The sequence below is a fragment of the Cibotium barometz genome, chromosome 42 (assembly GCF_041138505.1).
Source record: "Cibotium barometz isolate CiBa-2024 chromosome 42, ASM4113850v1, whole genome shotgun sequence".
NCBI classification, from domain to species: Eukaryota; Viridiplantae; Streptophyta; class Polypodiopsida; order Cyatheales; family Cibotiaceae; genus Cibotium; species Cibotium barometz.
The window spans coordinates 28,636,765-28,662,887 of record NC_141087.1 but is presented as its reverse complement, the minus strand read 5'-3'; the positions used below and the strand labels follow the sequence as shown (position 1 = coordinate 28,662,887).

General features: G+C 43.1%; 1 pseudogene; it reads right to left on the bottom strand.

The window, feature by feature from the left end:
- Positions 1–1,588: 1,588 nt before the first annotated feature.
- LOC147614349 (LOB domain-containing protein 4 pseudogene) lies at positions 1,589–2,378 on the bottom strand (annotated as a pseudogene).
- Positions 2,379–26,123: the final 23,745 nt, after the last annotated feature.

Genomic DNA, 26,123 nt, shown 5'->3' with positions numbered 1-26,123 from the left:
CCTGCCCATACTCCTTCCTTTTTGTAACAAACGTATTATGGGTTTAGCCTTCTTATCTTGTAATGGCTTCTTGTAAATTGGTAGTACCCAAATGGATGTAAGGAGTTCATGAATTTGTAGTGGGTGGGGATAGTGTATCTAATCTTATTTTTTGATTATATGTAGCTTGACCAGTTTTTCAAAAATTATTGGGTTTCTTTACCCATAGCCAACTCAAATTCAAAAAATCCTTCTCAAAATGGTGGGAGAGGGGAAAAAAACTCCTCAAAATTTCAAGTTTGTTGAAAGCATGAAGAAAATGCTTATTCAAAATTAACATTACTCTCTTCAACCCATGGTGAGAAGAACTGATGCAATATTTCCCAAATTTTACTTTAATGAAAGAAATGTTTGTTGTGGATGTCACTAAATTTGTGTTCTTAATTTAGTAGTTTGTACTAGCTAGCACTCACAAACAATGGTTCATGACTTTTAAATATGCACACATGAACAATAGTTAAGAATGACTTGATTTTTTTCATTACAAGGGGTAGGTAAAGGTGATATAAAAATAATAATATAATAGCTCTTTTAATGCCTCTCTCGGTTGCAATCGCTCAAAAAATGGTGATCTTCATGTTAGGGTGCATTTACAAGACATGTCCTTCCACTCAATCTTAGTTGGGCAAGCATGAGTGCTTTCAAATTGCTTGAAACTGAGCAATTGGAACAAGCTCGGACATAGCCAATGAGCCCTTGCAAGAGTCATGGTGGCTAACTCTCCACCATTGGCCTTGTGCTAGAATTAAGGTAGGTTACACTAGATCATGGGACAAAACCTCCTAAGAATTAGCCATGACTTGGCACATCACTCACATAACCAAGTTTGTAGTGTAATTTTTCGTTTGTAGTGTAATTTTTCCAGCTGAAATTTAAAATCCTCGATTGGAATTCAACATGGCCTTTGATTTTAAGGGTTCAAATTTGTATATTTTGGTTATGAATCCCAGCATTGGTACGATTTTAGCGATTTTCAAGTCTAAATCTAAGTTAAAGGTTTTAAAAAACACTTTTTTCGAGGACTGCCTTGGCATACCACATAGCAAAGTATCAGTCTATCAAGTTTGTATGTGCTTGTCCACCACCCAACGATCAACAAACAGTGCAATATCAACAGTGCAATATCAACAGTGCCAATGACCGTCCGTGTGGTGTGAAGGGCAGCCTTAGGATATCAACATACCAAACTTCATTAATTATATGATTCAACAATGCGTTCTCAACAAATTGTGCAATATCAACAGTGCCAATGACCGTCCGTGTGGTGTGAAGGGCAGCCTTAGGATATCAACATACCAAACGTCATTAATTATATGATTCAACAATGCGTTCTCTGCAAAATTTAGGTCAAGAAGTCTATGCATTTATGGGACGCATCACGCAAGCCAATTTGCGAGAAATGAATTTTAATCATGGCGTTAAAAATAATGATTGAACGACTGCATATATTATATTTAGGATGAAGCTCGATTCTCAATAATACAGGGCAAGTGATCAAGAGATACAGATATAGATAGCGAAGACTTGGGTTGAGAAGCTAAGGTTATGATCAGTCGTGCGGGGTTAATAATTCTTGGCTAGTGCGGGCTGCTGTGGTAGCGTGATCATGGGGGGGTGGTGATGATCTTGGCGATGGCGATAATGAAGATAAGTAGGCAGCGTGCTGCATCTGCAGGTAGACGGTGTGGGCTTGCGCCACCGCAACCTGTGTCTGCAGGTGCAGCACTTGCTGCTGCAGGCAGGCGATGGTGCCCACACATCCATACACTGGATCCCTTATCCTTGCATCCGACTCGTACACCATGCTGCTCACCGCATCCGCCCTCTCCTCTTCACACAATTGCTGCCACCTCAAAAAAAACGAGAGAAAAAACTCAATTAGTTCACCATGATCGGCCTTAATGAGTTAATAAATCTATACCCTAAGACAGGAAAGCGTAAAAAATCACATGGCCAGATTCAAGTTCACACACACACACACATCCCATGAAAAGCACCTCATTGGACCTCCTTTTAATTCCAAAATTTTGTAAAAATGCCTAATCACAAAAGGTGCAATGCAAGAGAGGTAGCATACAGAATTGATGAATACAAGAGCAATGGGATCATGCGCATAATTAACGATTTTGTACCTGAAGCATTTTATTGACGTTGCTGGCACCGAAGACTCTATGGACACTGGCAAATTTGTGGGGCTCGTCAGCGGGAAAGTATGGAGCGAAGAGGCAATCAGAAGCACAGCGGCGTCTTAATAGTTTGCAGGCGGCACATGGAGTTGCCTGTGTTTGCACAATATTGGAGCTGCTGCCCTTGAGGACAGTAGAGTCTGAGCACTTCATCCTTCTCTGTACACAATATCGCACAGTAGGTAACCACTGCACTAGTCTGCCGTGAAGAAAACAAGCTATGAATCCGAGGTTAAACGGTGAAAACAAGCACGAATGCATCGTTTTTAATTAGAAATCATCACCCTATTGGTTGCAATTCTCTCGCCGAAGCCGCCACTCCTAATTTAGCAAGCATAAAAATCCCACCTATCCTTGCATGTTTTAAAACCACCCAATGATAGGATCTCTCTCTCTGTCTCTCTCCATAGAATGTGTATAATGTCAAAGAAAAAATAACCGTCCACCATTAGTGTGATTTTGACGGCTCAATATAAGAAAAATCGGTTCTAATAAAAATGGCCCTAGAATTGAGATTTCTTCTATGGAGGCTTAGTATGTAGAATGCTTTGGTCTAGGCCAGGCTTTCGTTTCGTTGTCGAGCTCCATGTGAAGAAATTTTGGGGAGGATCATGACTAAGAGCACCCAAAAAAAGGTACAATGCAAAGCTACAATGTAACAATCAAAGCTACACGATGATTGCAAAGAGAATGGTGTTCCATTCACTTGCAACAAACATTAAGTTTTGATACCATTTTGTGCACAAGCTCATCATGGATGTACTGATTAGGATGGTCTAGAGAACTGTGCAAACAATCTCACCAAGAGAGTTCTTTTGAAGTGACATATTCATTAGCTTGGGGTTGGATCAAATAGGTAGTTCATAGACACATTGAGGGGGCGGCGGAGGGGGGGTGGAAATTAATGCGCCACCCTCATAATGATGTAAAATCTGAGTGGCTCTACAATTAAGGCCCTTTTCATGAGGAAAAGTTATTGTGATGTAGAGTAGCACAAACTCCGGGGGTTCACCTAAAAATATGTAAGTGTAGCACGTGAGTTCAAATGAAGGGGTTTTTTAATTTAGAATTTTAAGGTACATTTATAAAAATATATTTATAGAAGGGTTTTTTAAATCATTTTGGAAAAAGACCCGAAAGTCTATTAAAAAAGACGTCATTTTATTCACGAGAAATTCATAGGTAAGAGGTTTTTTAAATACCCCTTGAACGCATGTGATATATAGGGTTTCTTAGTAGTGCACCTCCTAAGAGCACAAACATCCATTATCAAAGCCTAGTTTGGATGACAAGGTGAGGTCATACATGGCTAGATAGTTAAGAGATGGCTTAGTTAGGCTTGTTATTATGTTACAAATATCACATTGGTTGTCCCTTAAAAGTATTCTTGGATACCCTATGTTTCCCCTTAAAAGTTATCCGAATTTTAGTGTCTTTCCTCTATTAAAAAAGATGGTATGAGTCTATATTGTACCTGCCTAAAAAGGTGGCGCTAGCTCTCCTCCTAATTGCAAAATTCGTTATCTTGTGGAACCAAAAATTTAAGATTTATGTTTTCCTTCCAAAAAGTTGATTTTGATGCAAAAAAGTATATTTTTATGTATACATTTACAAATTTGGGTTTTTTAAAAACTATTTTAAGCTATCTCTCTCTCTACTAGACCTATATTTATCTCTCTTCCCCCTGTCTCTTTATCCCCTCTCTCTCATCTATTATTGGACCTCTCCCCTTCTCTCTCTCATTTGTTGTTGCCAGTTGGACCTCTCTCCCCCCTCCCTCTCTTGCTATTAGACCAATCTTTCTCTCTCTCTCTCTCTCTCTCTCTCTCTCTCTCTCTCTCTCTCTCAAGATGAGAGAGGAAGAAAGGAGCATCTTATCATATCCATAGGCTACAAGAACTCAAGAAACGATGAGGAAGATAAGAGCTGTTTGAGGCACTCAGAGGGTAGGGAATCTGCCCGTCTTCTTTCCTTGCCGGTCAAATCTGCCTTTCAAAAGGTCTTCTCTCCCTCTGCTGGCCCATTCCAACGCTGTCACTCAAGGGTGGGGAACCTGCATTAGGCAAGTTACCACTTCACTTGGCAAGCAAGCTACCTGAATGTGCCGGTCAATTGGGCCAAGCTACCACTTGGCCCACTCCCCGAATCTTCTTTTTTTGTAATGAGAGGCTGGATCTCAGACTATTCGTGCAATTTCCTATTGCCAGATGGCTCCCTGGCCTTACCCGTGGGAGGAGTATGAATCCTATGTGATTAGATTGGGTCCTCGTACACCCCTTTGTTGTTTTGGGTACATGGCAGTATCCGACTTCACTAACAAACTTTTAAGCCACTTTCTGTGGTCCTAGGAAAACCAACCGCGAAGCACGTTTCCCAAGGTCCCCAGGGAGGAAGGGGCCACCCTCGTATTAGGTGCTGGAAATTTTGGCTCGAATGCCTTTTCCGTCCATCTTCCTCATTGTTTCTTGAGTTCTTCTAGCCTATGGATATGATAAGATGCTCCTTTCTTCCTCTCTCTTCTTCCACACACGTGAGAGAGAGAGAGAGAAGCTCCAAAAGCTTACAATGCATGCGGCTATTAATTCCCATCTTCCTCCTCACCCTTTCTTAACTAGAGTTATATCTCAACTCGGGGGTTGCACTATTAAGAAAACCTATGTATCACGTGCATTCAAGGGATATTTAAAAAACCCCATACTTGTGAATTTTTCATGAATAAAATGATTCCCCTTTCTTTATGGACATACGTTTTTTTTTCAAAATTGATTTAAAAAACCCTTTCTAATAAATGTATTTCTATAAATTTACATTAAAATTTTGAATTAAAAACCCCTTCATTTGAACTCACATGGTACATTTACTTATTTTTAGGTGAAACCCCTAAGTATCTCAATATCAAGCTTAACCTTTAGAAGGACCCCTAATGTCATATCTTCATGCATCCTACATAATGTTAATAAAAGCCTTTAAACTTCAAGCTTCACGATTGGGTGACTATGCAGCAGCCCACTACAATAGAATTAGGGTTTAGCAATGAAAATAGTAGCGCTTTTATAACTAGAAGGGTGCTGAGATGTCGGGCCTATATCGCTGCTAAACACGGTGCTATTTTCGCTGCAAAATGGGTTCGCTGCTTAGCAGCAAAATTAGCAGCGCTATTTCACTATACTGAGCAGCGAAAGTGTTGTATAAAAAAAGCTAGGGAGACTGGGGAGTCTGCATAGGACTCCCTAATTTGTCCCAGCTCTTTTGTTTTCTAATGTAGACACAGTAAAACTAGCATAACTACGCATCATCATGGAAAAGTGTAATGTAACCTTAAAAATACCAAAAAGAAAAGACATTTGCAAACCATGGTTTTAGGAATGTCAAAATTCAATTACAATACTTAGCGAATTACATAGGTGTAGGTTTGCAAAAAAACTCATATACAAGATAAAGCGTAATAAAAACCTATGGAGCTAGGGGCTACCTAGATCTCATGCTGTGTGATTGGTATTGTTCTTTGCGCCCCTTCACTTCTCACATTTCCATTGCTATCGGCATAGACATTTACACCACCGTTTCTAGTTATATGATCCAAAAAAACAATAAAACTTACACAAGTGAGAATCAATTTTGCAAAAACAAAGAGGTTTAGGGCTTAGGAATGTACTTACTTGCCATGCTTGCTAAGCATCTCCTCCAGTAATAACAATATATCCTTCATCTTGCACCCTATCAAATAAAGCTTATAAACCTCAGTGTAATGCAAAATTATATTCCTCTTGCGTAGGGGGGCGGTCCACTGCTTCAAGCTACAGACATACAAACAATGAACATTTTAGAAAGTTGTTATTTAAGATAACGTTCTTTAATTAAAAGATAAGATATAATTTGAGGCTAATATATGGTTATAAATATTGTTGGGATATCGACTCCTCCTTCATGTGTAACATCACGCCTCAAGTTATTAGCCATCTATCCAAGAAAAAACATAAATACTTAAAACTCTTATGCATAGGAAGCTACCGGCATGCATAAGAAGCTACCGGCATGCGTTGCTTGCTACCGGCACACATAGTAAGCTACCAGCATGCATAGGAAGCTACCGGCATGCGTAGGTTGCTATCGGCATACATTGGTTGCTACTGGCATGTGTTGGTTGCTACCGGCATCATGCATAGGAATCTACCGGCATGCATTGGAAACTATCGGCATATGTTGGAAGCTACCGGCATGCGTTGGTTGCTATCAACATACGTAGGAAGCTACTGACATGCATAGGATTTGCCGATTGAGGCGAGACATTATGATGCTGTCTAGTTCTAAGGGCCCAGGCTAGTGCGGTGAATAAGCCCACCCTAGTGTGCAGACATCCCTAGTGCGATGAATAAACCCACCCTAGTGTGCAGACATCCCTTTGAGGGGCGAGAGGATCGAATGATGGAGCCTGAGAGAGGGCGACAGGCTAGCTTGCGTCCTCTCACCAGCGCAGCCGACAATGAGGTGTATGGTCCTATAGGGTTTTGCCCAGCATGTAAGGCTGGAAGGCCAAATTCTAGATCATCGGCAATATAAAGGAGAAGAATAAGAGAGCCGATTTGGCTTGTATGAAATTGATTCATGTATAAAATTTTTTATAAATCTTATCTTTGACATTATTGTACTGTGGAAAAAGACTGTTTTTGACAAACCTTGTGAAAAGGGCCTTAATTAAGGAACATGTTTATTTATGTCAAACAGTGTGGTAGGATTAATTAGAAAACAAAATGATGCGTGAGTAGGGTGGAAAGTGGGAGGATGGAATGCCCCGACGGCACCATCCTACGGACGGGTGGACCCAATTAGTCGGGTAGCTTTCCAACAGATAAAGTGAAAGACCTACACTAGATAAATAGGTTCTTGGGCAACTCTATTCTAGAAGACTAGGCCAGCGGGCTATGCCTTGCATGGATGAGGAAAAAAGCGTTGCCTCTAGATCAAGAAATTCTGTTTTGGGGTTTCTTGTAGGGTCGATCTTTAGGATTTGCCTCAGGGTAAGATCTCTTTTGAGGCTTAGGTTTGTGAGTCCTCAATTCTTTCACAAGGGGCTTTCCTCGTATGAGAGCATCCTGTAATGAGCTTGGCCTCATTGCTTCAAGGCGGGAATCTAAGGGCTCATTCAACCCTTGGCAGAAACGAGCCACTTGCTGGGAAGTAGTCATAGCTGGAGCATACTTTCGAATAGTAATAAATTTGGAATAGTAGTCCTCAAGAGTTAAGTTGCACTGCCTAAGACAAAAAAACTCATTCATCTTTATGGATTCATGGGATGGGGAAAGATATCTTTCCTTCACGGCGGCCTGCTGGATGTCTTCCCACGTTTGACTCCCTTGTCACGGCACCAGTGCTTCCACCACCAGAGTTTAGCATCTCCAATGAGGCAAAACCGTGCAAGCATAGACTGATTTGCTACTCCAGTACCGACGGTAGAGAAATAATCATCCATCGCTTCAATCCAGACTTCAGTATCCTCTCAATCTTTGAACCTTCTCCTTTAAAGGAGGGAGGTTGCATTTGCTTGAGCAGGAGCTTCTTCTCCTGGATATCAGTGTAAAGCGCATTGGGAAGTAGAGGGTGATCGTCCTGGCCATTGTAAAAACAATTTTAAGATTACAAGATTCATACTTGCACAACGCTTATTTTGTAGAGTAAAACATTGAAATCGTTTTATTTCCAAATATTTACAAGGATGAGTTTTATTACAAAGATCTGAGACTAATATAATTAGTCTTATTTGCCATCAAGGGAAATTCTTAATCTTGACTATGACATAAGGGTAGAGCGGTCCACATAGGTGAAATATGGGGGTTCCGCTATAGTTTCTAAGACTCTAAAAACTAGTGGTAAGGGTGGTCGACTCTGGATTGGGGTAGGTCCCAACACAGCTACTGTGTCAACAGGTAAGACTTGCATCACTTGGTCATACACCCAGCAATCCTCAGGTATCCCCAATTCATGACGAGATGAGGACATCTTGATTTTTTTAAGGGGGGAAGGATGTAACATACCCATCTTCACTAATAAAGAAATGTCCATGTAATAGATAAATTTATGAGTTTTTATGGTATAAAAATTAATGATTTTATTTATTAAGTCGATTCTACTTAGAATCTTCAAATTCAGAGCCCAAATTTGGAATCTGCGTGCAATTTTACCCTAGTATAGGATTTTACACCATCCAAAACAGACACCGGATCAAGCTTATATACAAATTTCAGTCATTTTTAGTTAAAAAGTGTCAACCTTTAAACCTTAATAAATGCACGATCGGGCGTTCCATTGACGAACGGTCTGCACCCCAACGACCAAGAGAACCTCCCTGACAAAAAAAAAAAAATCACCCCCGGCGCGATCCGGCACGTAAATCGAGGTCGGTCTCCCAAATTTGGGGACCTCGTCCCAAATTTTGGACCGTACACACTTACCAGGGTGCCCGTATGATGGCCGTACAAGAACCAAAGGAGGGCCACCCACTGTGTCCACACGTACTGCTACGTGGACACCCATGCTGCCCCAGACCAGATAAGGTACATGCGTACCACTCCTTTCCCTATTAATCGACACCGTACCTTTCCCACAGAGCGATGCAAGCCATTGATCTATAGCCTTTGCTGGTACACCGTTCTTTCATCCTTGCTTTGCGCAATGCCCGTACTTGTACCCACAGTTATATAAACCCCTGGGGTACTCCATGGGGCAACACGCATTTCTGTGTGGTGTATGCTCTGTTGTGCCGCCGTCCATACCGCCGTTTGCCCCTATATAGTGTACTTGCTGTGGTATAGCCGCCCCTGCAGAGCCACCCCTCTGCACACCCCCTCATTTGCCACTTTTTAGATAAGGCAATTTTCCTCCATCTCCCTCTTGCTAGGAGAGGCAATGTCCTTAACTCTTCTTCCTCGGGGGGTCACTCACAAAAAAATGTGAATATCACGTGCGTTCAACAGAAGCATAATTTTAATTTATGAAACTTACAGAAATATATTTACATAAGGGTATGATTTAAAAAATTTTCAAAAAAATTTACAGATTCATAAAGAAAAGGAGATATTATATAGATTAAAAAATTTACAAATAAGGGATTTAAAATATAGGCCTTGAACGCACGCGATAGGGATATTTTACATATAGTGACCCCCCCGAGTCTTCTTCCCTCCCTGTATGAAGAGACTTAGAGCAGCCCTTAGCCCTTCTCCCCTTTAGCAAAACGTCTTTGTGTTAAGGACATCTCACAATTCCTCCCCCCATTTGCGTGGACTTAATTAAGAGGTTTTAGCCTTAAGAGAGGGTTCGTGCACTGTGATCTTTTGCTCATACGGTGAGCAAACGATCTCTAAATTGAGATCTGATTGGAGCGTTTCGACCACGACAGCGAGCCCTACAAGATGACGTCCAAGATTGTGCCTTCTTAGAAACGTCAAAATATTACCTCGAGAGGAGCGCGCAACCACAAGATTAGAGAAGATGCTCCCGATGTGGCCCCAACCCTCCCTTTACAAGCTCCTCAAGGAAATGGTGGCCAAGTTAGCTTGCTTATCTTTTAAAGAAAAGTTTTTTTTTAAATATTAGTGTTAATAAATGTGTATCTTTTCCTTTTAAAATAATGACATAAAATTGTATGAAGCTACGAATTGAGTGATGTTGTATGAAGCTACGAATTGAGTGATGTTGTATTCAATGAATTGTATTAAAATTGTTATCTTTAAAGAGTGCAAGTTTTTCCTGGCTTCGACGCTAAGTCCATTCCGTGCTTGTGTAGCTGGGCGGCGTTGTTTAGCAAAGCCTGAGAATGGCCCAAGGTATCCCTCATACCACTGGGAGAATAAGGTTCGCCGATTAAGGCAAGAGATTATGATGCTGTCTAGTTCTAAGGGCTCAAGCTAGTGCATTGAATAAGCCCACCCTAGTGTGCAGACATCCCTGTGAGGGCAGGAGGATCCAGCAATGGACCTTGAGAGGGCGACAGGCCGCCGGCTTGAGTCCTCGCCAAGCGGCGGCCGACGATGAGGTGTATGGTCCCATAGGGTTTTGCTCCCAACATGTAGAGGCTCGAAGGCCGAATTCTAGATCATCAGTAGTATAAAGGAAAAGAATAAGAGAGCCGGTTTGGCTTATATGAAATTGATTCATGTATAAACTTTTTAAAAAATCTTATCTTTGGCATTATTGTACTATGAAAAAAGGCTGTTTTAAAAGGGCCTTAATTAAGGAACATGTTTATTTATGTCAAACAGTGTTGTAAGATTAATTAGAAAATAAATTGACGTGTGAGTAGGGTGGAAAGTGGGAGGATGGAATGCCCTGACGGCACCATCCTATAGAGAGGTGGACCCGATTAGTCGGGTAGCTTTCCAACAGATTAAGAACAGATTAAGTGAAAGCCCTACGCTAGATAAATAGGTTCTTGGGCAACTCTATTCTAGAAGACTAGGCCAGCGGGGCGGCTGTGCCTTGCATGGATGAGGAAAAAAGCATTGCCTCTAGAAATCAAGTCTAGTAGTTATCCTATGGGTGATTTGATTTTTAGAAGATCACGTTCCCCCTGCGGGATAGGACTAGGTCTTACCTATGAATCGTATCCTTGAATCTCTACCTGGATAAAGTATCGATACTAATAGGAAATTTTCTCCAAGTTAAGACTTAGTGGACTATCTTAAGTGTTTCCCCTATTTTAGAAGGGGGGATGAATGTAACATACCCATCTTCACTAATAAAAAATGTCCATGTAATAGATAAATTTATGAGTTTTTATGGTATAAAAATCAATGATTTTATTTAATGAGTTATTTCTACTTAGAATCTTCAAATTTTGAGCCCAAATTTAGAATGTGCCTGCGATTTTACCCTTGTATAGGATTTTACAGCATCCAAAACGGACACCGGATCAAACTTATACGCAAATTTCAGTCATTTTTTATCTTGGGTAATCTTTGATGATCATGAACAAGTTGTAATCCCTACTCAAGGAGTCCTTGAATTACAGCCCAGTAGCATCATAGATTCTAGGTAAAGGCAACTCCGAAATAGAACTCTTGTAGAATGTCCAGTACAGTGGAAAGATTACCCTGAAGAGGATGCCACTTGGGAAGATGAAGCTACACTCTTAAAGGATTATCCCCAATTCATGGACGAGATGAGGACATCTCGATTTCTTTAAGGGGGGAAGGATGTAACATACCCATCTTCACTAATAACGAAATGTCCATGTAATAGATAAATTTATGAGTTTTTATGGTATAAAAATCAATGATTTTATTAAATGAGTCATTTCTACTTAGAATCTTCAAATTCTGAGCCCAAATTTGAAATTTGTGCTGCGTGATTTTACCCTAATATAGGATTTTACAGCATCCAAAACGGACAGCGGATCAAGCTCATACGAAAATTTCAGTGATTTTTAGTTAAAAAGGGACGACCTTTAAACCTTAATAAATGCACAACCGGGCGTCCGATTGACAAACGGTCTGCACCCCAACGACCAGGAGAACATCTCGGACAAAAAAAAAATCACCCCCCTGGGCAGTCTGGCACGTAAATCGAGGCTGACGTCCCGAATTTTAAGACCCCGCTCCAAAATTTGGACCGTACACACTTACCAGGGTGCCTGTACGATGGTCGCACAAGAACCAAAGGACGATCGCCCACTGTGTGGTCCACACGTACCGCTACGTGGACACCCATGCTGCCCCACACCAGATAAGGTACATGCATACCACTCCTTTCCCTGTTAATCGACACCGTATCTTTCCCATAGAGCCATGCAGGCCACTCATCTCCAGCCTTTGCTGGTACACCGTCCTTTCGTCCTAGGCTTTGCGCAGCGCCCGTACTCGTACCCCACAGTTATATAAACCCTTGGGGTGCTCCATGGGGGCAACACACATTTCTGTGTAGCGTATGCTCTGTTGTGTCACTGTCCATACCGCCGTCTATCCCTGTGCAGTGTACTTGCTGTAGTATAGCCGCCCCTTACAGCCACCCCTCTCCACACCCCCTCATTTGCCACTTTTCAGATAAGGCAATTTTCCTCCATCCCCCTCTTGCTAGGAGGCAGTGTACAGTAGCCCTCAGCCCTCCTCCCCTTTAGCAAAACATTTTTGTGTTAAGGACATCTCACAATCCCCCCCATTTGCGTGGACTTTAGTAAGAGGTTTTAGCCTTAAGAGAGGGTTCATGCGCTGTGATCTTTTGCTTATACGGTGAGAAAACGATCTCAGAATTGAGATATAATTAGAGCGTTTCAACCGCGACGACAGCGAGCCCTACAAGACGACGTCCAAGATGGCCCCTTCCTGGAAACGTCAGAATATTACCTCGGGAGCAGTGCGCAACAACGAGATTAGAGAAGATACTCCCGCCAACCCTCCCTTTACAAGCTTCTCAAGGAAATGGTGGCCAGGTTAGCTTGGTTATCTTTTAAAAAAGATTTTTTTTTAATATTAGTGTTAATAAATGTGTATCTTTTCCTTTAAAAATAATGACATAAAATTATATGAAGTTACAAATTGAGTGATGCTGTATTCAATGAATTGCATTGAAATTGTTATCTTTAAAGAGTGCAAGTTTTTCCTGGCTTCGACGCTGACTCCGTTCCGTACTTGTGTAGCTAGGCGGCATCATTAGTAGCAAAGCCCGAGAATGGCCCAAGGTATCCCTCATACCATCGGGAGAATAAGGTTCGTCGATTGAGGCGAGAGATTATGATGCTGTCTAGTTATGAGGGCCCAAGCTAGTGCGGTGAATAAGCCCACCCTAGTGTGTAGGCATCCCTCTGAGGGGCGGGAGGATTGAGCGATGGACCCTAAGAGGGCGAGAGGCTGGCTTGAGTCCTCGCCCCAGCGGCCGATGATGAGGTATATGGTCCCGTAGGGTTTTGCCCACCATGTAGAGGCTGGAAGACCGAATTCTAGATCATTGGCAGTATAAAGAAAAAGAATAAGAGAGCTGGTTTGGCTTGTATGGAATTGATTCATGTATAAACTTTTTTATATATAAATCTTGTCTTTGGCAATATTGTATTGTGGAAAAAGACTATTTTAACAAACCTTGTGAAAAGGGTCTGAATTAAGAAACATGTTTATTTATGCCAAACAGTGTGGTAGGATTAATTAGAAAACAAATTGACACGTGAGTAGGGTGGAAAGTGGGAGGATGGAATGCCCCGACGGCACCATCCTACGGACGACTGGACCCGAATAGTCGGGTAGCTTTCCAACAGATTAAGTGAAAGACCTAAGCTAGATAAATAGGTTCTTGGGCAACTCTATTCTAGAAGACTAGGCCAGCGGCGGCTGTGCCTTGCATGGATGAGAAAAAAAGCATTGCCTCTAGAAATCAAGTCTAGTAGTAGCCCAATTTATGATCAATTACCCTATGGGTGATTTGATTTTTAGAAGATCACGCTCCCCCTGCGGAATAGGACTAGGTCTTACCTATGAATCGTATCCTTGAATCTCTACACGGTCAAGGTGTCGATCAATAGGAAATTTTCTCCAAGTTAAGACTTAGTGGACTATCTTAAGTGTTTCCCCTATTTTAGAAGGGGGGGAACCTAGTCCTATCCCACAGGGCAGCATGATCTTCTAAAAATCAAATCACCCATAGGGTAATTGATCATAAATTGGGCAACTACTACACTTGATTTCTAGAGGCAACGCTTTTTTCCTCATCCATTCAAGGCACAGCCGCCGTTGGCCTAGTCTTCTAGAATAGAGTTGCCCAAGAACCTATTTATCTAGCGTAGGGCTTTCACTTAATCTGTTGGAAAGCTACCCAACTAATCGGGTCCACTCGTCCGTAGGATGGTGCCGTCGGGGAATTCCATCCTCCCACTTTCCACCCTACTCACGCATCAATTTGTTTTCTAATTAATCCTACCACACTGTCTAACATAAATAAACATGTTTCTTAATTAAGGCCCTTTTCACAAGGTTTGTTAAAACAACCTTTTTTCACAGTACAATAATGCCAAAGACAAGATTTATAAAAAAGTTTATACATGAATCAATTTCATACAAGCCAAACCGGCTCTCTTATTCTTTTCCTTTATACTGTTGATGATCTAGAATTCGGCCTTCCAGCCTCTACATGCTGGGCAAAACCCTACAGGACCATACACCTCATTGTCGGCCACCACCACTGTGGCGAGGACTCAAGCCGGCCTGTCGGCCTGTCGCCCTCTCAGGCTCCATCGCTCGATCCTCCCGCCCCTCATAGGGATGTCTGCACACTAGGGTGGGCTTATTCACCGCACTAGCCTGGGCCCTCAGAACTAGACAGCATCATTATCTCTCGCCTCAATCGTTGAACCTTATTCTCCCAATGGTATGAGGGATACCTTGGGCCATTCTCGGGCTTTGCTAACGACGCTGTCCGGCTACACAAGCACGGAACAGAGTTAGCATCGAAGCCAAGAAAAACTTGCACTCTTTAAAGATAACAATTTCAATACAATTCATTGAATACATCACTCAATTCGTAGCTTTATACAATTTCAATACAATTAATTGAATACAACATCACTCAATTAATAGCTTTATACAATTTTATGTCATTATTTTAAAAGAAAAAGATACACATTTATTAACACTAATATTTTTAAAAAAACTCTCCTTTCAAAGCTAACTAAGCTAACCTAGCCACCATTTCCTTGAGGAGCTTGTAAAGGGAGGGTTGGGGCCGCGCATCAGGAGCATCTTTTTTAATCTCTTTGTTGCGCGCTCCTCTCAGGTAATATTCTGACATTTCCGGGAAGGGGCCATCTTGGACGTTGTCTTGTAGGGCTCACTGTCGCGGTCAAAAAGCTCCAATCAAATCTCAATTCTGAGTTCGTTTGCTCAGCGTATGAGCAAAAGATCACAGTGCATGAACTCTCTCTTAAGGCTAAAACCTCTTACTAAAGTTCACGCAAATGGGAGGGGGGGGGATTGTGAGATGTCCTTAACACAAAAAAGTTTTGCTAAAGGGAAGAAGGGCTGAGGGATGCTATAAGTCTCTTCACAAGGGGGAAGAGAGAGAGAGGAGTTAAGGACACTGCCTCCTAGCACAAGAGGGGGATGGAGGAAAATTGCCTTATTTAAAAAGTGGCAAATGAGGGGGTGTGGAGAGGGGTGGCTGCAAGGGGTGGCTGTACCACAGCAAGTACACTGCACAAGGGGAGACGGCGGTACGGACGGCGGCACAACAGAGCATACGCCACGCAAAAATGTGTGTTGCTCCCATGGAGCACCCCGAGGGTTTATATATTTGTGGGGTACGGGTACGGGCATTGTGCAAAGCAAGGATGAAAGGATGGTGTACCAGCAAAGGCTGCAGATTAGTGGCCTGTATGGCTCTGTGTGGAAAGGTACGGTGTCAGTTAACAGGAAAAGGAGTTGTACGCATGTACCTTATCTGGTCTGGGGCAACATGGGTGTCCACGTAACGGTACATGTGGACCACACAGTGGACGGCCGTCCTTTGGTTCTTGTGCAGCCATCGTACGGGCACCCTGGTAAGTGTGTACGTTTCAAATTTTGGGACGAAGCCCCAAATTTGGGGCACCGACCTCGATTTGCGTGCCTGCCAGGGGGTGATTTTTTTTTTTGTCTGGGAGGTTCTCTTGGTCATTGGGATGCATACCGTTCGTCAATCGGACGCCAGTCATGAATTTATTAAGGTTTAAAGGTCGTCGCTTTTTAACTAAAAATGACTATAATTTGCGTATAAGCTTGATCCGGTGTCCGTTTTGGATGCTGTAAAATCCTATATTAGGATAAAATCACGCACAAATTCTAAATTTGGGCTCATAATTTGAAGATTCTAAGTAGAAATGACTCATTTAATGAAATTATTGATTTTTATACCATAAAAACTCATAAATTTATATATTACATGGACATTTCTTTATTAGTGAAGATGGGTATCTTCCCTCCTTAAAGAAATCGAGATTTTCTCATCTCGTTCATGAATTGGGGATAATCCTTTAAGAGTGTAGCTTTATCTTCCCAAGTTGCATCCTCTTCAGAGGGTAAACTTTCCTCTGTACTAGATGTTCTACAAGAGTTCTATTTCTTCGGAGTTGCCTTTCCCTGGAATCTATGATGTTATTGGGCTATAATTCAAGGACTCCTTGAGTAGGGATTACAACTTGTTCATCATCAAGAATATGATCGAGACTGGGTAGATAAGGTTATAACAAACTTACATGAAATACATTGTGGACTTTGATATGGACTGGGAGTTGGAGTTTATAGGCACTTTTACCTAGACACTTGATGACTGTATAGGGACCACAATACCTAGGGCTAAGCTTCTTATATTTCCCAAGTGATAGAGAACTTCGTTTGGGTCACACTCGTAGAAGAACTTTGTCTCCTTCCTTGAAGATCCTTTCAGACCTCTTGGTGTCAGCATAGTGCTTTTGTCGATCTTGGGCACCTTTTGGATTGCCTTGGTTGGTTCCTCCATCTCTTCAAGCATTTTCCTGGATGCCTCAACTCTTATGGTTGGATCAGAGAAATTTAGAGGAGACAAGCATTCTTGCCCATAGAGTGCTTTAAATGGTGACATTCCTATGCTCTGATGATAAGATGCATTGTAGGCAAATTCTATCAGAGGAAGGTATTGAATCCACCTTCTGGTTCCCGTCCACAATATGCTCTGAGAATGTCTTCAATTACTTGATTGACTCTCTGAGTCTGGCCATCGGTCTCTGGATGATAAGCTGTGCTAAAGCAGAGTTGAGTTCCCAGGGCTTGAAATAAGGACTACCAAAACTTTGAAGTGAAGTCAAAATCTCGATCACTTACTATCCTTTTTGAGAGACTATGAAGTTTGAGGACCTTCTTGATGAATACTCGAGCAACATCAGAAGCTTTGAAGGTCTTCTTTGCTTGTATAAGATGAGCTACTTTGGTAAGTAAGTCCACTACTACCAAAATGGAGTCATATCCTCCTTGAACAGTAGGGAGACTTGTGACAATATCCATACTAATGCACTCCCACTTCATTTGGGGAATATCCAAAGGTTGAAGTTTCCCAGGCATCTTGACCCTTTCAGCTTTGATCCTTTGGCATGAGAGACATTGCTTCAAGTACCGAAGGACATCATTTTTCAAGCGTGCCCAATGAAATCTCCTTCTTACGGCATTTAATGTTTTTGCATAGCCTGGGTGTCCCACAGTAGGACTATCATGAGCTTCATGGAGGATTAGTTTCTTTAAAGCAGGATCCTTAGGGATACATAGCTTGTGATTGAAGTAGAGGCTTCCTTTATGAGTGGAGTATCCCTTGATTAGATTCTTCTCTTTCTCTAAATTTCCCCTAGATCATGAGATGAGACTTCTTCGCAAGTTGTATCCTTAGTGGACTATCTTAAGTGTTTTCCCTTCTTAAATAGGGGAAACACTTAAGATAGTCCACTAAGTCTTAACTTGGAGAAAATTTCCTATTTATCGACACCTTGACCATGTAGAGATTCAAGGATACAATTCATAGGTAAGACCTAGTCCTACCCTGCAGGGGGAGCGTGATCTTCTAAAAATCAAATCACCCATAGGGTAATTGATCATAAATTGGGCAACTACTAGACTTGATTTCTAGAGGCATTGCTTTTTTCCTCATCCTCCATGCAAGGCATAACCCGCTGGCCTAGTCTTCTAGAATAGAGTTGCCCAAGAACCTATTTATCTAGTATAGGGCTTTCACTTAATCTCTTAGAAAGCTACCCGACTAATCGGGTCCACCCGTCCATAGGATGGTGCCGTCGAGGCATTCCATCCTCCCACTTTCCACCCTACTCATGCGTCAAATTGTTTTCTAATTAATCCTACCACACTGTTTGACATAAATAAACATGTTCCTTAATTAAGGCCCTTTTCATAAGGTTTGTTAAAACAACCTTTTTCCACAATACAATAATGCCAAAGATAAAATTTATAAAAAAGTTTATATATGAATCAATTTCTACCGGCTTTCTTATTCTTTTCCTTTATATTGCCGATGATCTAGAATTTGGCCTTCCAGCCTCTACATGCTGGACAAAATTCTACGGGACCATACACCTCATCGTTGGCCGCTGGCGAGGACTCAAGCGGCCTCGCCGTCTCAGGCTCCATCGCTCAATCCTCCCACCCCTCGGAGGGATGGTTGCACACTAGGGTGGGCTTATTCACTGCACTAGCCTGGGCCCTCAGAACTAGACAGCATCATAATCTCTCGCCTCAATCGACGAACCTTATTCTCCCAATGGTATGAGGGATACCTTGGGCCATTCCTGGGCTTTGCTAACGACACTGCCCGACTACACAAGTACGGAACGAAGTTAGTGTCGAAGCCAGGAAAAACTTGCACTCTTTAAAGATAACAATTTCAATACAATTCATTGAATACAACATCACTCAATTCGTAGCTTCATACAATTTTATGTCATTGTTTTAAAAGAAAAAGATACACATTTATTAACACTAATGTTAAAAAAAACTCTTCTTTAAAAGAGAACCAAGCTAACCTAGCCACCATTTCCTTGAGGAGCTTGTAAAGAGAGAGTTGGGGCCGCATCGGGAGCATCTTCTCTATTATCGTTGTTGCCTGCTCCTCCCGAGATAATATTCTGACGTTTTTGAGAAGGGGGCATCTTGGACGCCGTCTTGTAGGGCTCATTGTCGCGGTCGAAACACTCCAATCAGATCTCAATTCTGAGATCGTTTACTCAGTGTCTGAGAGCAAAAGATCATAGCGCATGAACCCTCTCTTAAAACCTCTTACTAAAGTCCACGCAAATGGGGGGGATTGTGAGATGTCCTTAACACAAAAACGTTTTGCTAAAGGGGAGAAGGGCTGAGGGCTGCTGTAAGTCTCTTCACACATGGGGGAAGAGTTAAGGACACTGCCTCTTAGCAAGAGGGGGGATGGAGGAAAATCGCCTTATCTAGGAAGTCGCAAATGAGGGGGTGTGGAGAGGGGTGGCTGCAAGGGACGGCTGTACCACAGCAAGTACACTGCATAGGAGTAAACAGCGGTACCGACGGCGGCACAATAGAGCATACGCCACGTAGAACTGTGTGTTGCCCATGGAGTACCCCGGCGGGGGTTTATATAACTATGGGGTACAGGTACGGGCGCTGTGCAAAGCAATGACGAAGAAAGGACGGTGTACCAGCAAAGGCTACAGATCAGTGGCCTATATGGCTCTGTGGGAAAGATACGGTGTCGGTTAACAGGAAAAGGAGTGGTACGCATGTACCTTATCTGGTCTGGGGCAGCATGGGTGTCCACGTAGCGGTACGTTGTCGTGCTGTGGCACGTCTATGCAGTGAAAGCATGTTCATGGAACAACTTATGTGAAATCTGGCCCCTGAGCAGCAAGGATAGATATGAAAGGTACCCACTCAGATACAATGGCATCGTGGGTTGCATTTGAAGGTGCGTGGAAGGCATGGGGAGCAATTTAAAGGTTAAAGACTGGTGGGAATTGGAAGGTATTGGGGATGCCAACTTATAGGCCTTAAAAGAAATATTAATAATAAAAAAAAGATATAAAAACGTGGCCAATCTGTGCAAAGCCACATGGAAAGTGGGTTGGCCGCCAGCAAATATTCGAGAAGGTGGCGAGCGTTGCAAGAGGAGGGGACGCTTGCTGAAAGTCGGGGGTCTGCAGAGAAAAAAGACCAGAGGCGCCAACTAACCAGAGAGAATAAAATCAATGAGGCGGCTTCTGTTCATGCCATGCAGGGTTTCGAATTACTGAAGAAATCAGGTTGCTTCTATTGATATGCCTCCTAAAGCTTCAGTCAAGTGAAGAAGTGAGCCGCTTAGAGGAGGGAAGCTCTGGGTGACGTGCGCAGCCACCACAGGCATGCAGAGAAGGGAGAGCTCTTTGACGTAGCAGGTTGCCGCCTGAAGCGGGGCTCTGGGGCGTGTGCAGAGGTGAGCATGATAGGGCCATTTCGGAGGGGGCTGCTGGATGCGCACAGGGGGACTTCCGGGGTGTAGGAAGACTAACACAGAGAAGAAGAAAGGGAAGGCGACTCTGAAGAGCAGCGCAGCTACAGGCGGTGGCGGTCGTGAAAAGGCGGGGCTCTTGGACGCTGTGAAGCCGTGCGCTAGCTGACGTGGAAGAGACCATGGAGACCTGGGTTCTTGGGTGTAAGAGCAAGAGTAGTGGAGCGCAGCTGTTCGAATTGGCTGACGGGCTGCAGATACACAAAGCGGGGCATCCAATGTGAAGAGAAGAGCCGACGTGTGGCTGGTGAACGTGGAGGGCATGCGTAAGCAAAGAGCCTTGGGTTTTTACGTGTGTGGGAGCCGTCGCGCAGGTAGGCGTGGAAGAAAAACGCCAGTCGCCTTGCGTGTGATGTGGAGCAAGGAGAGCGAGCTGCCGAAAACATATTTGCACTGGAGCCTGAGAATGCTGCACCTTATGTCTTGCTGTCAAACATTCATGCTGCAGCCAGCAGATGTGATGTGGTAAAGCGGAAAGAACTGATAAGCTTGAAGGGATTGAAAATGCATTGATGTCAGGTGTAAATGAGCTGAAATAGGCTTATCAAAGGAGGGTGGTCAAAAAGTGCGCGCATTGTCTGAAGGAAGAAAGGAGCTGGTGCTTTCCTGGAGGGGAATTTTGAGAAACTGGTATAATGGATCATGTGAAGGAGTGCAGAACCTCATGTGTTCTAGAGAGGGTTTCCGTAACTCAACAATGCAATATGGATGCTGCCTTCCAGATGATTACGGAAGCAGACATGATTATCATATGAGAGGTTTACACTATTTACTCTACAACCACGCAATATGGATGCTGCCTTCCAGATGATTACGGAAGCAGACATGATTATCATATTAGAGAATGCACTCTGATGTGGGGCTTGGAGAGCCTACTACCATGAGATGTTTGACAATTAGACGCCCGGTCCTGCATTTATTAAGGTTTAAAGGTCATCGCTTTTTAACTAAAAATGACAAAAATTTGCGTATAAGCTTGATCCGGTGTCCGTTTTGGATGCTGTAAAATCTTCCGCGCAAATTTTAAATTTGCGCTCAAAATTTGAAGATTCTAAGTAGAAATGACTCATTTAATAAAATCATTGATTTTTATACCATAAAAACTCATAAATTTATCTATTACATGGACATTTCTTTATTAGTGAAGATGGGTATGTTACATCCTTCCCCCTTAAAGAAATTGAGATGTCCTCATCTCGATCATGAATTAGGGATAATCCTTAGCTTAAGGAGTTGGCTGCCCAAGATCGACAAAAGCATTATGCAAGAGGTCTGAAAGGATCTTTAAGGAAGGAGACAAAGTTCCTTCTTGAAGTAATTGAAGACATTCTCAGAGCATATTGTGGACAGGAACCAAGAAGGTGGATTCAATACCTTCCTCTGGTAGACTTTGCCTACAATGCATCTTATCATCAGAGCATAGGAATGTTGCCATTTAAAGCGATGGAAGAACAAACCAAGGCAATCCAAAAGGATATTAAAGCTACCCAAGATCGACAAAAGCATTATGCTGACACCAAAAGGTCTGAAAGGATCTTCAAGGAAGGAGACAAAGTTCTTCTACGAGTGCAACCCAAACGAAGTTCTCTATCACTTGGAAAATATAAGAAGCTCGGCCCTAGGTATTGTGGTCCCTATACAGTTATCAAGTGTCTAGGTAAAAGTACAGTTATCAAGTGTCTAGGTATTGTGGTCCCTATACAGTTATCAAGTGCCTATAAACTCCAACTCCCAGCTTATATCAAAGTCCACAATGTATTTCATGTAAGTTTGTTAAAAACTTATGTACCCAGTCTCAATCATATTCTTGATGATGAACAAGTTGTAATCCCTACTCAACGAGTCCTTGAATTACTGCCCACTAACATCATAGATTCTAGGGAAAGGCAACTCCGAAATAGAACTCTTGTAGGACAATTAGTACAGTGGAAAGATTGCCCTAAAGAGGATGCAACTTGGAAATATGAAGCTACACTCTTAAAGGATTATCCCCAATTCATGACATCTTGATTTCTTTAAGGGGGGAAGGATGTAACATACCCATCTTCACTAATAAAGAAATGTCCATGTAATAGATAAATTTCAGAGTTTTTATGGTATAAAAATCAATGATTTTATTAAATGAGTCATTTTTACTTAGAATCTTTAAATTTTGAGCCCAAATTTGGAATCTGCGTGTAATTTTACCCTAATATAGGATTTTATAGCATCCAAAACGGACAGCAGATCAAGCTTATACGCAAATTTGAGTCATTTTTAGTTAAAAAGCGATGACCTTTAGACCTTAATAAATGCACGATCGGGCGTCCGATTGACAAACGGTCTGCACCCCAACGACCAAGATAACCTCTCAGACAAAAAAAAATTCGCCCCCCAAGGCGGTCTGGCACGCAAATTAAGGCTAGAGTCCCAAATTTAGGGACCCTGCCCCAAAATTTAGACCGTACACAGTTACCAGAGTGCCCATATGATGGCCGCACAAGGGTGCTCATATGACGGTCGCCCACTGTGTGGTCCACACGTACCGCTACGTGGACACCCATGCTGACCCCAGACCAGATAAGGTACATACGTACCACTCCTTTGCCTATTAATCGACACTGTACCTTTCCCACAGAGCCATGCAGGCCACTGATCTGCAGTCTTTGTTGGTACACTGTCCTTTCATCCTTGCTTTGCACAATGCTCGTACCTATACCCCACACTTATATAAACCCTCGGGGTGCTCGACGGGCAACACGCATTTATGCGTGGCATATGCTCTGTTGTGCAGTGTACTTGCTCTTGTACAGCCACCCCTCTCCACACCATCTCATTTGCCACTTTTCAGATAAGGCAATTTTCCTCCATCCCCCTCTTACTAGAAGGTGATGTCCTCCCCCCCCCACCCCCCCGTGTGAAGAGACTTACAACAGCCCTCAGTCCTTCTCCCCTTTTGCTCATACGGTGAGGTGAGCAAACGATCTCAGAATTGAGATTTGAGCGCTTCGACCGGGACAGCGAGCCCTACAAGAGGACGTCCAAGATGGCCCCTTCTTGCAAAACATTAGAATATTACCTCGGGAGGAGCGCACAACGACGAGATTAGAGAAGATGCTCCCGATGCGGCCCTAACCCTCCCTTTACAAGCTCCTTAAGGAAATGGTGGCCAGGTTAGCTTGGTTATCTTTTAAAGAAGAGTTTTTTTTTTAATAAATGTGTATCTTTTCCTTTTAAAATAATGACATAAAATTGTATGAAGCTACGAATTGAGTGATGTATTTAATGAATTGTATTGAAATTGTTATCTTTAAAGAGTACAAGTTTTTTCTAGCTTAGACGCTAACTCCGTTCCGTGCTTGTGTAGCCAGGCATAGCCAGGCGGCGTCGTTAGCAAAGCTTGGAAATGGCCCAAGGTATCCCTCATACCATTGGGAGAATAAGGTTCGCCGATTGAGGCGAGAGATTATGATGCTGTTTAGTTCTGAGGGCCCAGGCCAGAGTGTGTTGAATAAGCCCACCTTAGTGTGCAGACATCCCTCTGAGGGGCGGGAGGATCAAGCGATGAAGCCTGAGAGGGTGATAGGCTAGCTTGAGTCCTCGTCTCGCCGGTGGGCCAACGATGAGGTGTATGGTTCCAGAGGTTTTTTCCCAGCATCATGTAGAGGCTAGAAGGCCGAATTCCCTTATAAAATAGGGGAAACACTTAAGATAGTCCACTAAGTCTTAACTTGGAGAAAAATTTCTATTTATCGACACCTTGACCATGTAGAGGTTCAAGGATACGATTCATAGGTATGACCTAGTCCTATCCCGCAGGGGGAGCGTGATCTTCTAAAAATCAAATCACCCATAGGGTAATTGATCATAAATTGGGCAACTACTAGACTTGATTTCTAGAGGCAACGCTTTTTTCCTCATCCATCCAAGGCGCAGCCGCCGCCGCTGGCCTAGTCTTCTAGAGAATAAAGTTGCCCAAGAACCTATTTATCTAGCGTAGGGCTTTCACTTAATCTGTTGTGGAAAGCTACTCGACCAATCGGATCCACCCGTCCGAAGGATGGTGCCGTCAGGGCATTCCATCCTCCCACTTTGCACCCTACTTACGCGTTAATTTGTTTTCTAATTAATCCTACCATACTATTTGACATAAATAAACATGTTCCTTAATTAAGGCCCTTTTCACAAGGTTTGTTAAAAGAGCCTTTTTCCACAGTAGAATAATGCCAAAGACAAGATTTATAAAAAAGTTTATACATGAATCAATTTTATACAAGCCAAACCGGCTCTCTTATTCTTTTTCTTTATACTGCCGATGATCTAGAATTCGGCCTTCCAGCCTCTACATGCTAGGAAAAACCCTACGGGACCATACACCTCATCGTTGGCCTACTGGCGAGGACTCAAGCCGGCCTATCACCCTCTCAGGCTCCATCGCTCGATCCTCCCGCCCCTCAGAGGGATGTCTACACACTAGGGTGGACTTATTCACCGCACTAGCCTTGGCCCTCAGAACTAGATAGCATCATAATCTCTCACCTCAATCGGCAAACCTTATTCTCCCAATGGTATAAGGGATAACTTGGGCCATTCCCAGGCTTTGCTAACGACACTGCCCGACTACACAAGCATGGAACAGAGTTAGCGTCGAAGCCAGGAAAAACTTGCACTCTTTAAAGATAACAATTTCAATACAATTCATTGAATACAACATCACTCAATTCGTAGGTTCATACTATTTTATGGCATTATTTTAAAAGGAAAAGATAACCAAGCTAACCTAGATACCATTTCCTTGAGGAGCTTGTAAAGGAGGGGTTGGGGCCGCATCGGGAGCATCTTCTCTAATCTCGTTGTTGCACGCTCCTCCCGAGGTAATATTCTGACGTTTCTAGGAAGGGGCCATCTTGGACGTCCTCTTGTAGGGCTCGGTGTCGCGGTAGAAACACTCCAATCAGATCTCAATTTTGAGACCGTTTGCTCACTGTATGAGCAAAAGATCACAGCGCATGAACCCTCTCTTAAGGCTAAAACCTCTTACTAAAGTCCATGCAAATGGGGGGGAAATTGTGAGATGTCCTTAACACAAAATGTTTTGCTAAAGAGGAGAAGGGCTGAGGACTGCTGTAAGTCTCTTCACACGGGGGGGAGAAGAGTTAAGGACACAACCTCCTAGAGCAAGAGGGGGATGGAGGAAAATTGCCTTATCTGAAAAGTGGGAAATGAGGGGGTGTGGAGAGGGGTGGCTGCAAGGGGCGGTTTACCACAGCAAGTACACTGCACAAGGGCAGACCGCGGTACGGACGGCGGCACAACAGAGCATACGCCACGTAGAAATACGTGTGGCCCCATGGAGCACCCCGAGGGTTTATATAACTGTGGGATATGGGTACGAGCACTGCGCAAAGCAAGGACGAAAGGACCTAGTACTAGCAAAGGCTGCAGATCAGTGGCCTGCATGGCTCTGTGGGAAAGGTCAGGTGTCAGTTAACAGCGAAAGGAGTGGTTCATGTACCTTATCTGGTCTGGGGCAGCATGGGCGTCCACGTAGCGCTATGTGTGGACCACACAGTGGGCGACCGTCCTTTGGTTTTTGTGCGGCCATCGTATGGGCACCTTGGTAAGTATGTACGATCCAAATTTTGGGGTGGGGTCCCCAAATTTGGGGCACCGGCCTCGATTTGCGTGCCGGACCCTGCCCCAAGGGGCGAAAGTTTCTTTTGTCCGAGAGGTTCTCTTGGTCGTTGGGGTGCAGACCCATTCGTCAATCGGGTGCCCAGTCATGCATTTATTAAGGTTTAAAGGTCGTCGCTTTTTAACTAGAAATCACTTAAATTTACGTATAAGCTTGATTCGGTGTCCGTTTTGGATGCTGTAAAATCCTATATTAGGGTAAAATCATGCGCAAATTCC